Genomic DNA, 14,946 nt, shown 5'->3' with positions numbered 1-14,946 from the left:
TCCCCTCAGCAGAGTGCTTCATCAGTCTGCCTGTTCTGTTCTCTGCTCTGGCTCTTGTGAATTCTCTCACCCTCCCACGCTTCTGACTGTACCCAGTGCTTGTATAAATAAATAAATCTTAAAAAAAAAAAAAAGAAAATATTACTCATCCCTCTACTCTGACAAGCCTGAAAACGCAGATAACACAAGCAGCCAACTCTCCTTGCCCCCACCACTGTGGCAGGGACCCAGTCCACTTTTGCTATTACAGATATTCCCATATGGTATTTGCACCATCAGTCCCCTACAGCCAATCAACTGTATTACATTTATGCAACTCTTTGAATGGTCTTTTCAGAGTTCCCTTGTAGGTTTAAGGTAGTGGGAAGAAATATCTCATTCCTTTCCCAGGGTAGGAGAACGGATTTTCCCAGAATATCCTCTCCACAAACACTCTTCTCTTTTTTTCAATTCTGTATACCCAAGATTTATATGAGATGTCAAAATTACCTAAGAAATGTTTAGTCACCTACATTCTACAAAACCCTCATGAAGGTGTGCTTCATAATTCACTGTGACTTTTGATATCTACTATCATTATACATCAGATAAAAAATTGAGACCAAAAGATCCAATTTTAATATCTTATTATAGCTATGAAAAACCAAACAATCTCTAGAAATTCAAAATGCAGGTGCATAAATACATTAAAAAACACTTGTAGAAAAATTAGACGGAAAAAGTACAGGAAAAAATGTAAGAGGAAAACAGACCCCATAACTCCAGCAACCAGAGACAAGCAACAATCTAGCATTTTGATTGATTTCTATCCAGTTTTTCTTTATTCTGAGCATATGGCTCTTTACATGTTATGGTAATAGTCTATATACAATTTCCCACTGGGATTACTTTTGATTTAACTGGCATTTTTCATATGCTTGTAAACATAAACACTTCACAAATGGGGTTAATAAGGATAAACTAACCCACTGGGGAGATGTACCACAGTTTATTTCACTCTTCCTCTATTGTTAAATATTATGATTGGCTCCAAATTTTGACAATTTTGAATAATAATACTATAAATACTTTGCCCCAAAACACATTTTCCTGGGTTTGAAATATATTCACAGACATATAATTATTGGTTTAAAAGGAAACCCTCAAGAATTAAGAGCTCTCACTAGTCTAAAACCAGGAATCTCACTGTTGTTTCTCCTTGCAGGGTAACTGTTAAAAAACATTGGAAAAGGGTCACAACAAATAAAGGTCAAGGCCCCAGTCTCCTGGTAAGGAGATCTTTGAAAGGACAGGTACAAAATGACCCTCACTTCTGATGTTAATTTCATGGGATTCTGCCCAAAACATTCACATTCAGTTTGTAGAAGTGAAGGTTAAAACAGCTTCAGAGACTCAGATCTTTAGGATATGACAGTGGCAAAAACCTTGACACTCAGGCCATGAATGAGACCACATGGAAGAAATGAAAATGGCTCAGCAGATCTGTGACAAACTGTCCTCCATCTAAAGCAGTGAGAAATCACTGCTCACCCTCAGGTTTCTCAGAATTACCAAACAAAAATATAATAGAATGTTGTAATGTAATGCCACCTCAATAAAAAAATTAATACTAATAAAATTCCAGAGGAGATATACATAATACAGACTGTCCAGATAAATTTGAGTTTCAGATAAATAAAGGATACATATAGTATTAGTTAGTCCCAAATGTTGCATGGGACATAATTATACTGAGATATTACTGTTTACTGAATTTCTTTTTTTTTTAAAGATTTATTTTTATTTATATAAGAGCTGGGGTACAGGCCAGAGTCGCAAGAGGGTGAAAGGATTCACCAGAGACAGAGTGGGGAACAGAACAGGCAGACGGACCAAAAGCACTGCTAAGGGGAGCAGCGGGCGAGACTGGAGAGGTCTGCTGCGCCATATGGGATTCTCCCTGGCCGGCCAGGAATCAAACTGGCGCTGCGGAGGCTATGGACAGCTTCACAGAGCTGCGGTCAACCCGCTGCGCCACCAGGGAAGCCCCTGTTTACTGAATTTCTAATTTAACTGGACATCCTGTATTTTATCTGACAACTCTAGCCTCACCCAGCTGCTGCCATCCAGGAAGGCAAGACCAGGTTTGCTCATCTTTGGATCCCTCAAGAGCTACCAGAAATTTGGAGTTTATTGTGAAACTTCCTTATTTCAAAATTATAGAAAACTGGTTCAAAATGTTTTAGAAACACATCTGGAGGCCAGATGATGGCAGTAGGCCATGAGTTAGAGATCTCTAATATTAGATTATGATCCCAAACACAAATTTAAACATATCTATGAAAGGAATAGTTCTAATACATATTAATCATATTTTTTCCATGTCAGTGATTTTTCTGAGAGCAGGTGTAGATAGAGGAAAGATGGGGGAGAAAAAAAAAGATATGGCCACAGTAACTTCAGAAGAAGTTGGAAAAGAGAGAAAGGTTGGAATACTGTTGAAGAAAACACTTGGGATAAGTATTTCCTATTTTACTAGTTAAGGTAGAGCCAGGCCTTTGGCTTTGAAAAGTCACTACATGCTCTGAAAATTCAAAAAGGTTTTATTAAATACAATCAGGTCAATCATTTCATGCATCTATCAAGAAAAACACAAAATTTTCCTTTATTTAAAACCTCTCAAAGAAAAGTATCCAAAGAAAATAAGGAAAAGTTACTTGAGCTAACATTTTCCAGAATAAAACAAAGTGTATCTTCATATAAACCTCTGTGTCAAATAAACATGTTTTTGTTCCTTTGGTGCTAAAATTAAGATAATTTTTAAGTGGAAAAATCTATATCTCAACTGGATAAGAATGATTTCCTTTGAAGTCAGCAAGCCCCAGTTTTCTAATTAAAATAAAACAATACCTTGCCAATCAGTTGTGGGAAGGAGATATTTAGGGAATCACCACAAAGCACTTCACAAGAAGCACCATTTAATATGATAAATATAGGTAGCCCAACATTTTGCTTCTCCTAAATTGAATTCAGTGAACAGGTGAAAGAGGTTTTACTTTACTTGGTGCCAAGTCTTGGTGGATCCATATAAATTGTCTGGCATACGCAGTATTGTGAATCAAACAACTTTGCTTCTGTAAAATAATTCTAGATGCAGAGTATCCTGGATGTAATTTCCAGAGTTCTGTATTCAGCAAATATAATTCTTCTTTTTGCTGCACTAAGAATAACAGCAAAATTTGTGTACTCCTTAGCGAAAATGGATGAGGTTTCTAAATACTTACAGACTCTAAATTTCTTAATAAGTTGTTTAATTAATTAACCAATGACCAATCTTTAAACTTAGTTATGGCATACTAACCAGTCAGAATACAATTGCAATCTGAATAGATATTTACTACACATATATCTTCCAATATATCAGCACTTACAATGGGAGATGTTGTAGGAAGAATTAAAAAACTGGAGCCAGACTCCATCTTCAAGAATTAAATACTACAATTGATGCTTATATTAGAAGACATGCTCTCTGGTTATCATTTAATTCAATTGTTTGTAGCAATAAACCCCAAGGAAAAGGCAAACAGGAAAAGTCAGAAAATGGGTGCTGCGACTATTCAGTTTTCTTCTAGGTCATAATATCCACCATAACATTAGTAGGTTGGGTGGCTTACAAAATTGGTACATTTATTCCCCTCCTGGTATTCATGCCCTTTGTAATGTAACTTTGAGGCTCTTCCTATCAAAGTGACAATTTTACTTCCTGAATTTGAACTGATCTTGTGGTTTCATCGTCTTACAGAGGAGATATTGTGACATTTCTGTCTTCATCCCAAGAGACATGCATGTGTCCAAGTCCATTGTTTGAAACCTGCTGCCACCATGCTAACAAGCCTGAGTTGGCCTGCTAAATGATGATGAAACATGGTTCCGGCAACCCTATTTCCTTGATGAAACTGCCAGCTGGCTATATACATATGGAGAAGCTCAGCTAAAATCACTCCTGGTCAGACCAGCAGAGGCATCCAACTCATACATAGACTTGTAAGATACAATAAATGGTTATTGTTTTAAGCCACGGGCATTTTGGTTTGTTATACAGTGATAGATATTAAATACAGTTGGTCTAACTTGAAAAAAAATAAAGAAGGATTTTATTAGCAAATAAGAACACAAATTAATATCTCAAGTGTTGGGGACTTCCCTGGTGGCACAGGGGGTTAAGATGCAACCTATGAAGCTGTCCGCAGCCTCTGCAGCACAAGTTAAATTCCCCAGCCAGCCAGGGAGCAACCCACATGGTGCAGCAGACCTCTCCTGACTCACCTGCTGCTCCCTTCAGCAGTGTATTTCAGTCAGACTGCCTGTTCTGTTCTCCACTCTGTCTCTAGTGAATCATCCACCCCCCCACAACTCTGGCCTGCACCCCAGCTCTTGTATGCATAAATAAATTAATCTTAAAAAAGTATCTCAAGTGTTATAAGAATATGAGAAATGCTTCAGGAATGAAAGCATTTTTAAAATACTTAGGTGGACATAACGTTAGTTGAATACAAAGGAGTTGGATAGAGCTATAAAGATTGTTGTACCATATTACAGTAAGAAAGGGAGAAATAAATTTGCAATAGCTTGCCTCCATATTCTTTTTCTTACTGATGGTACAGATAAAAAAAAACAGGTAGAATGTTTTCACTTCAGGTTCCAATGTACTATGTGAAAAAAATCCGAAACTGAAGTGGATCTAATAAAAAAGATACTACTTAATAAACATATATCCACAATGTCACTTTATTTTTTTAAAAGATTTATTTATGCAAACAAGAACTGGGGTACAGGCTAGAGGTGCAGGAGTTGAGAGGATTCACCAGAGACAGAGTGGGGAGTGGAACAGGCAGATTGAAATACACTGCTGAGGGGAGTAGTGGGAGAATCAGGAGAGGTTTGCTGCATCATATTGGTCACTTCTCTGGCCTGGGATCGAACTCATGCTGCAGTAGCTGTGGATAGTTTCATAGTGCTGACACCCAAACCCTTGCACCACCAGCGAGACTCCACAATGTCACTTTAAATGCCAATTTATTAAGGCTTTCTAGGGACAGGAGCTGACCTTTTTCTTCATTCAAAATAAAATATTTGGGTTCATGTGGCACTTTTGATTTAAATGTCATTGATTTTCAACAAATGATAACAAGAATGCTGGTACTGAATATTCCTGATTATATTTTTTCCTAGAATGCCAAATCACATAGAATTTTAGATGGAAAGTTATGATTGAGGGGTAATACTACACACAGATAAGGATAATGAGCAGCCTGAACTTCAGAAAATATCATAGTGATTATAATTTCAGGAAATTTACAAATGAGAGAGAAATGAGTAATTTATGCTGCCCTGAAATTCTGACAAGGTAGTATGGGTAGTTGATTCACTCCTAACTTTGTTAAATTGACCATCTTACCAAAAGCAATCTATATAATCAATGTAATGCCTATAAAAATTTCAATGGCATTTTTTCAAAGAAAAAGAATATAATTGAAATTTATATAGAACTAAAATAGACTCTAAGTAGTCAAATAAATCCTCACAGAAAAGAACAGAGGTATCATATCCCCTTACATCAAGCTATACTAAAGCTACAGCAATCACAGTAACACAGTATTGGAATAAAAATAAACACACACCAGTGGAATAGAAAGGAGATTTCAGAACTAAATCCACAATTTTTTTTTTGTGGGACCCTTGCTGGCGGCCGGGGAACGAACCAGCACTCAACCACTGCGCCACCAGGGGAGGCCCCCAAAATCCACAATTATATGGCAGTTAATGTATGACAAAGGAGCCTAGAGAATACAATAGAGAAAGAAAAGTCTCTTCTACAAGTGGTGGTGTGAAAACTTGATGGCCATATGCAGAATAATGAAACCATACCTATCTTACCCCATTCACAAAAATTAACTCAAAATGGATTAAATATATGGATATAAAAACTGAAATCATTAAATCCATAGACAAAAGTATAGCAAATCTAACCCATGACATAGCTTCGGAGATGTTTATAGGGGCTTGACTTCAATGGCAAGGGAAACAAAAGCAAAAATAAACAAATGGGATGATATGAAACAAAAGCCTTCATTAAAACACAAGATACCTTACTGAATGCGAGAAAATATTTGCACATCATAGGGTCTTACAGTCATGTCTACAAAGAGCTCAAGTGCTCAACAAAATGTAAACAGATAACCCAATCAAAAAATGGAGAGAAGAGTTAAATAGACAGTTCTTCAAAGAAAACATACAGTTGGCCAACAGACATGTGAAAAATGTTTATCAAGTGTAAAGGGAGGAAAGATGGGGGTCAAAAAAAAACATACAGTTTCACATATTCCATCAGGGAAATATAAATCCAAAGCAATACTGAGATACCACTTCACACCTGTGGGAATGGTCATATCAAAAAAACTAGAAACAACCAGTGTTGGAGAGGATATAGAGGAAAAGCAAACTTTGAATGTTGGTGGTGGGAATGTACATTCCACAGGGAACATACAGTCCCTATGGAAAAGAGTATGGAAGTATCTTAAGTATCTAAAAATAGTTGCCATACATCCCAGGAATTCCACTCCTAGATAGCTATCTGAAAATGGAAAAACACTAAATTGAAGGAATATATACACTCTTATGCTCATCGCACCATTATTTCAATAGCTAAGTTATAAAAACAACTAAGTACTCAAGGACATATGAGTAGATTAAAAAGTGGTATATATACACAAAGGAACACTACAGTGCTATAAAAAAAAGAAAGGTTGCCATTTGTCACAATATAAATGGGGTAAGGGGATAATTCTAAGCAAAATAAATCAGAGGGAGAAAAACAAATACAGGATTTTTTCATTCATATGTAGAATATAAAGACACAAAACAAGGAAATGGATAAAATCAAACAAAACAAACCCTTGAAATCTGACTGTAGAATCGAGGCTTCCAGAGGTGGAGGGAGATTAGGAAGCAAAGAAGGGAGAATCCCAACAGATTATGGTAGAGGATTATGGGTGTTTTGGTGGTGGGTGTAGTCTGGTCCATAAATCTGAATCTCTAAGTCACATACAGTGCTGTAAACCAATGTTACCTCAAAAATGTTAAGAATAAAAAAATCAAATTTTCTGGGAAATAAATATCAATATATAGATAAAATGTAAACAAAATTAGACAGGAGAAGCCGTGCAAATAAAATAGAAATGTAAATCTGAGAAACACACATTAAAAGAATGGGAAGTCCATGGGACACTAACAATAAATGAAACAAACAAAAAAAATTATCTTGAACGTGTATGGTCTTAGGAGTAGTGATGCTACCAGGATAGTCTGCGGCAAAGTGGCCCTATACATTTGTGGCAAAAGTGGCTGGGAAAGATTATTTAAATTGTTTTTGCTAATCCCCCAGAATCCCTTGAGAGGATCACTGCAGGTGTTACTCATAGATATCAGCAATAATGGTGTGGCTGATGGAAAAGTATCAGGAAGATTCATTTTTTTCCCTCAAATTTTATGTTTGTCAGTCATTAACATATCTATATAATTGGGGATACATCTTCACACCTCCATATGCACACATGCCAATGTCCTACCCCCTTCTTTTCTCCATTCTCCCTCCCCCCACTTCCCCACCTCCAGCTTGCCTCTGGTAACCAGTATTTGTTTGAGTCTAAGAATGACATTTACTGAGCTTTACCAGTTTATGTTCTTTGGTTATTTATATGCCACAAAAACAAGCAAAATCATCTAGTATCTGTCTTTCACTTTCTAACTTATTTTGCCTTTAAAGCCTGTGGAACTAGTAACTGAAGGAAACAGGTCAGGCTGCCCTGTCCAGACTCAGGCAGTCATTCCACCACTGCTCCTCCCAGTGGAAAGCCACTGGATTAAAGCCATGGAGTTTACATCTTCATGATAATCTCAGACCAAGCAAGTAGCCTGAAGTAATGGCAACAAATACCAGTTGTTCTAAGGATCTTTGAGGGAGATGGGGCTTTTGTATTCATACAAATTACTTTCTAGACATTTCCTTTTGAAAGTTTCAGTTGGCACCTTGGTTTTCATAGATCCAAAATAGAGTTTGCCTTCTCTTTCAAATATACTCTTCTTTCTTTTTCTCTTATCTGGGAATGGAACTATCACCCATATAGCAATGTAAGCCAGAAACTTGAGATTTACCCGACTCTTACAAAACCATTTGTTACTAAATCATGTCATATTTTCCTGCTGATATTCATTTTCTTCATTTTCACTGTTTGTGCCCTAAATAAACAAATATATATAAATATATATATAGTCATATATGTTTGCTGTCAAATCGTCATTATTCCTGCCTCCATTAGCATCAAAACGAACTTCCAAAAGAAAAATCTGACCACATAGCAGAATTAAACCTTCAAAATCCTTCTCTATTTCCTTATTATATCCTGTCTAACACTATTTGGATGTCTGCCTATTATTTCACTTCATAATATCGATGATAACTTTTAATGAATGTTTCTGAATTATCTGTTTTAAATTATTTGCACATTTTCCTATTTTATTGCCTCACTTGCAAGACCAGTCATATTCCAATGAAGGAACTAAAAATGCTGGAGGAAGACCACTCCTCAGTTTGATCATTGGTGACCATTTTTTTCTCTTTGGTAACTGCTCAACCACCAAAGGAAAGTCCCAGTCCTTGAAGCAGGGTGATTCATTCTCTCCACTGAAGGAGGCAGGATAGAGCAGGACTTCCTGTTGAGTTGACACCTGACTCTTCAATCTAATACAACTGTGCTGGCACAAGTTTATACGTATATTAAATATATTAGCTCATCAGTGGTTACTGATGAGGTAGAATAAAGGGAAATGAAAGTTCCTATTAATTTTGACTCTTCCTGGAGTCTCAAAAAGAAGGTTTTAAGGAGTTAGCTAATAGCACCCTTATAGACATTCCTTGAATCGTGATCTCTCTCCTATATCCTGAGGCCTGAGGCGATCTTATCCGTGAGTGTTCTTCTACAAATTCTTACACTGTCATCTTCCCCTTTCTGTGTTACAAAATGCACCTGTAATCACAAGTTGGATCTTTCACCCTGCATTCATTCTTCCCCTAATTCCAGATATATGCACAAATCTATAACATTCTATCTGGAGGAGTAACCTGGGATCTGAAAGCCAGTGAGAGAAGTCCCTTAGAAGAAGAGCAGGTAGGGAGACTTAAGAGCTCCAGGTTCTATATTCCAACCCAAAATTGGTTCTTCCAGCTTGTATTTTACTTTTGATGTCTCCACAAATGTAAGATAATAGTTTATCTGTTTTTTAATTGAGGTAACACTGGTTTTGAATAACATGAATAACACTGCATTTTATTCATGGCATAGAATTACATCTCTTCAGATGTATGTTACCACCTCTCACCCATTGCCAGGGCACCCAACTTAGTCCACTGGGTCCCCTCCATATCCTGGTCTCCACCCTCTCAATCGCACTCTGGTAGCCTTAATTCTGAAGTTAGATTTCTAGGGTTTGGTTTTGTTCAACCGCTTGTTTTGTTTCTCTATACTGCATGTATAAGTTAAGCCATGTGGTAATTGTTTTCTCTCCTTCTGACTTTGGCTACTGAACCTACTATTAAATAGAAGATCTTTCCCTAAGAAAGGAATTCATTTGGGACCTAACACTTTTGATATCAAGGCACATCTCCTTTCTCTCAGCATCAGGAGTCCCCTACTGCACACTTGCTTGTTTGGTTGATTTCGAGTCTTTTGTGAGCTCAAGAAAACCAAGCGAGGGCAACAAAAGGGAGAGAGAGATAGAGGGAGGGAGGGGGGAGGGAAAGAGAGAGAACACATTACTTTGAATGGCTTCTCTTTTTGGAAATCCTCAAGGATTCAATAAAATTTTCGAATGTCCTTAATTTTTATCTCATGGAATTTGATGATAGGAAAAAAGAAAAGAAAATGATAGCTAATTCTTCCCAATACATTTCTTTTTGACCCTCCTTCTGCACATCTAGGCTTTTGCACCTGACTTATAACATCTTATTCCCCCTTACTCTCTAAAGTCGCATATGTCATTGTTCCATTAAGAGCTTAACATATAACTTCCTAAATAGGTGATGACTGAACAAGGAATCTCAGTTCACAATGAATGTGCATGACTAATGCAGAAAAAAAAACCTCAATTCTTATTGTGGTATATTTTACCTGCTACACATTTGGTTTACCGAAATTGGTTGTGTGGTATTTCACAAAATATATAAGAAAGTAATATATTAACTATTACCACAAGGCAAAATACTGGCACACTAGTGCTTCAAAACATGCCCTAGTCAACTCAAAAGTACTTTTACTATAAGACACTTATGCCAGTCAGGTTTACCCAGTGGCTCCTCTAGGTCTGTACATAAGGATCACAGGGAACTGCTGTTGCATGCTGAGGAAGAAACCAGACTATTAATCCCTGATCACAAGCTTTTTTATTGAATTCTCAGATCCCAAAGGTAAAATAACTGAAATCCCCAGACATTCTAGAATGTGGCAATTAAATATAATTTAACTAAAATGATCTACCTCTTGCCAAGTAATATTATTGCATTTGCACTCATCTATATTTCTCCATGAGGACTTATAAGCACCCACTGTTTGCTAGCACTGTCCTGGCCATTTTAAGGATTTCAAATAGATGATGATCTAGGTGGTAAACAGGCAACATTATACAAAAACTACTGGGGAAAAGTACAATAACACTATAAGCACTAAGAAAAGCTATTCTCTGTAGTTTAAAGATTCAGGGTTAGAAACAGGCAGAGGCAAAATATATTACATTTTCAAGCTGCACCTTAAAATCTGGGTAGAAGAGCAGAGAGCAAAGCAGGGAAGTCAATGAAAATGCAGTCTTCAACTCCATCTCCCAAACACCAAATTATATCTTTGACTCTACTTTTGATAATACCAAAATAAAGGGCACTTACAAAACACATGAAAATATATTTGCCTCGACCAAAAAATGCGTATAAAAGATTAAATAAAAATTATATTGTTTCTTCAACATTATTGCAAGCTTTCTGTTTTGTTTTCATCTCTTTATAGTGAAATGCAGAAAAATATTTGGGTGAAGAAACAGTAAATTCATAAATGACAATTGTAATTTATAAATTATGATTTATTGTTACTATTAAAAATTCTGACTATGTGCCAACTATAGAGTGACTCTAATATTGTTTGTGCATCTTTCATAAATATATCTGGAATTCATTGATCATGATCAAATAAACTGACCAAAGAATCTAGGGAACTTGACACTTGACATAACACTATTCAGTATTGCTGAGGCTAGAGGAATGATGAGAACTAGAAAATTTTAAAGTTTATAAAACAAAAGGGAAAACAGCTGTAAAAATGAGATTCAAATAGACAAATTTGTCTAAAGAGAAAAACAGATGTTGCTCAAATTTATTTCCTGTTTCTTCCTGTCAATGATGTAACTCTCTGAACTCAGTCATTAAGCCCAGATGGTTCAGTCAAAAGTAGATTGTGGCCAGGAACCTCATCTCAACCAATTTTGGTTACAAAATATTAATTTATTATTATTATGTTCCAGTCTTCATGTGCATGATTTCAATTCATAAATTTCAAGGGGGGAAAAAAACCCCTGTTTTTAAAGGTTTACTTAAAACTATCCATATCTGATCAGATTTAAACAAGAAATTATTTTTAAAAATTATCAAAAACCCAAGCCACAAGCTTTGGTGCTCCTCTTAGCAGCATTCATGGGAAAATGAAATATATGATTAGGATTGCAAGTACATAGCACATTACTTAATCTACTATTAGATGGGGCTAAAACTACGATGAAATACACTTATCAAACAAGAAATTTAAAAATTAAAATAATGATAATCATTTTAATCAAGAAGCATGAACATAAACAAAATAAGAAATAAATAAAAGTAGACAAAAACTATAAAATATTAACAAAATCAAAAGTAAGATCCCTGAAAAGATTAGTGAGTTAGAGGTCTGACAAAACCAAACAAGTGAGGGGCCTCCCCGATGGCACAGTGGATTGAGCACCATGCTGTGAAGCTGTCCACAGCCTCTGCAGTGCAGGTTAGAATCCTGGCCAGCCAGGGAGAAACACACATGGCATGGCAGACCTCTCCTGCCTCGCCCACTGCTCCCCTCAGCAGTGTCTTTGGTCCATCTGCCTGTTCTGCTCCCCACTCTATCTCTAGTGAATTTTCTCACCCTCCGGCGCCTCTGACTGTACCCCAGTTCTTGTACAAATAAATAATTTTTAAAAAAACACCAAACAAGTGAAAAATAATCAAAGCAATAAAATCAGACAGATAATAAATAACCATAAACACAGTAGATAAGCAAAACTCAATGAAGTAAAATTATGAATAGCTATTTACTGATGAGAAAATTCAAACTAAATAGATTCATCTTGGCAATAAACAACACTGCAACTACCAAAGTTCAGCATTTATTTAGGATAAAACTTAAGCTAAACAGAGGAAAAATTCCTACCTTGAAAAAGGCTATAATTCAGAGAAATACAGTAGATATATTTAATGGGGAAGATGAATGTAAAGGCATTTTAAGAGCACTAATTAATAATGATATCTATTATCACCTGTATTGAATATCAGAGTCTGGCCAATACAATAAGCATATTAAAATAAACAAAAGTTACAAGGAGTTAAGGGAAAGTTACAAAAGTTACAAAAAGTTACAAAAAGCTACAAAAGTTAAGGGAAACTTCATAGAAAAATCTCATAGAAAAAAATATTTCTACATAGAAAAATCAGCAGAAAGATCAGAAAAATCATTTGTTTCAATAAAAATTTTAGCTTGCTAATATCGAGATAATTATTTAAAAATACACTGAATTTCTTGATATCAAAAGTTAATGGAAAATATATTTAGTAGTATTCTATTAGTAACAAAAAGTGAAAGTAGCAATCATCTCATCAAAAATAGAAGAGTTCTCTAAAGGATATAAAAAAAAATAAATCAGTGATGAGATTCTATGCTGTTGGATAGAAGACAATATTATGAAAATATTCTTTCCTAATTAATTAATATGTTTATTTCAACCGTAAGTCCAGTTGGGTTTTAAAGGAAATTTAATAGCAGCATTCAAAAACTTCTATGAAAGAATAAAAACCCATGAATATCTAAATATAAATTATGAAAATAAAATGTATAGCAAAAATAAACCAGATACTAAACAAACTTTGAAATAATGGTAAGTGGTCTATGTGACAGAACTGATCAATAAGTCAGTGGGACCAAATATAAAGCTTTGTGCAGACCTGAGCATTTAGAGATACTTAACACTGACTAAAGATTAGACTTTGGCTATATCTGCAATAGTTCATTATGAGGAAAAAAAGGAAAAAAGACTTATGGAAAAGATGACAAAATTGTAAGAGTTGTCTCAAAATATGGAAGTAGCAACAACAGCAAGTTTTTCCAATCTCTCTGAATCCCTCCATTAAAAACAGAACAACTTAACAAACCCAAAAAAACAGTGGAGATCTTTACAACAAAATTAGGTGACAAGGAGTCTCCGCAAAATCCCAAAATACAAAAAGGTGGGGATAAGTAATCTCTGAATGTTATTTTAAGCATGAGTAAGTTGAAGTCACAGTGTCTCGTAGGATATTTGGATGCTAAAACTATAAAAACAAAATCATAAAAAGTGATTACTCTAAACAAGATAGCAATTACTTATGGCAAAGTGGGGGAGGGGAGGCCATTATGAATAAAATGAAGACTGTAAAAGGATTTTTGGAGTGTAGGGCAATGTTCTATTTCTTGACCTGGTGATATCTGACTTATAATAATTCTAAAATTTGATCATCATTAAATGGTGGTAGAATGTGGAAACTTGTCATATATTTTTTGCATTAAAATTTCTCAAAAAGTTGCAATAAAATATAGTGATAGATTCACCAAAATAACAAGATACTGGCATACATATTTTCCTCAAAGATCAAAGTAATAATCCAGAAAAAACACTTGCCATCTGTTTCCCTCAGCCTAGCTTTAAGAATAAGTTCTGAGCTTCTTTTCTTTGATAACTATACATGCCTGATCATAAATAATAAAATTACATACACAGAGTTCTATATTCAAAAATATTGCTCATTCAAATATCTGGACCATCCCAATAAATTTTAAACTAAAATATTTATAATGTATTATCTTTCAGAGAATTAGGTGATATCTAGCAGGGATTTTATAATGAACTACTTTCAAAACAAAAATTATAATCTAGGGCCTCCCCTGGTGGTGAAGTGGTTGAGCGCTGGGCTGTGAAGCTGCCCGCAGCCTCTGCTGCTCCGGTTCAATCCCCAGCCGCTGGCGAGGGTCCCATATGGTGCAACAGACCTCTCCTGCCACACCTGCTGCTCCCCTCAGCAGTGTACTTCGTCAGTCTGCCTGTTCTGTTCCCCGCTCTGGCTCTGGTGAATTGTCTCACCCTCCTGCGCTTCTGACTGTACCCAGTGCTTGTGTAAATAAATAAATAAATAAATCTTTAAAAATAATTATAATCCATCCAAATTTTACATTTATGTCCCAGAGATGACAGTAAACTCATACTAAGTGTGTTCATTATGTCAGAAACTACTTAGAAATTTATTTTCACATATATTATTAACATATGTATCATATGTATAGATCTTTTCAACATATCCAGGAAATCACATGCATTGAATACTAATTTATTTATTATTTTTTAACTTCAGAGGGTTAATTAATCAAAATTACATAGTAAATTAAAGAAATAAAATTCAAACAAGCATTATCTTTCTCTGTCTAGTGGCTTGGATAAAATCAATGAAATTCTAAGGAATATTATACCAAGCATCAGGAAATCACAAGATAGACCTTAGAATCAAAAGGAACCAAAAGGGATCTTGAGAGCTACTCA

At 35.5% G+C, this 14,946-nt stretch overlaps 1 protein-coding gene across 4 annotated transcripts in view; it reads right to left on the bottom strand.

Annotated features, from left to right (window-relative positions):
* Positions 1–14,946, bottom strand: part of LOC119261001 (uncharacterized) — a 373,660-nt gene that overhangs the window by 40,551 nt on the left and 318,163 nt on the right. The gene's annotated exons all lie outside the window — the stretch shown is intronic.

The sequence above is a fragment of the Talpa occidentalis genome, unplaced genomic scaffold (genome assembly GCF_014898055.3).
Source record: "Talpa occidentalis isolate TD23 unplaced genomic scaffold, MPIMG_talOcc4v2.1 talOcc4.6, whole genome shotgun sequence".
Taxonomy (NCBI): Eukaryota; Metazoa; Chordata; class Mammalia; order Eulipotyphla; family Talpidae; genus Talpa; species Talpa occidentalis.
Note: the sequence above shows the minus strand (reverse complement) of the source record. Positions and strands in the feature narration are given on the sequence as shown.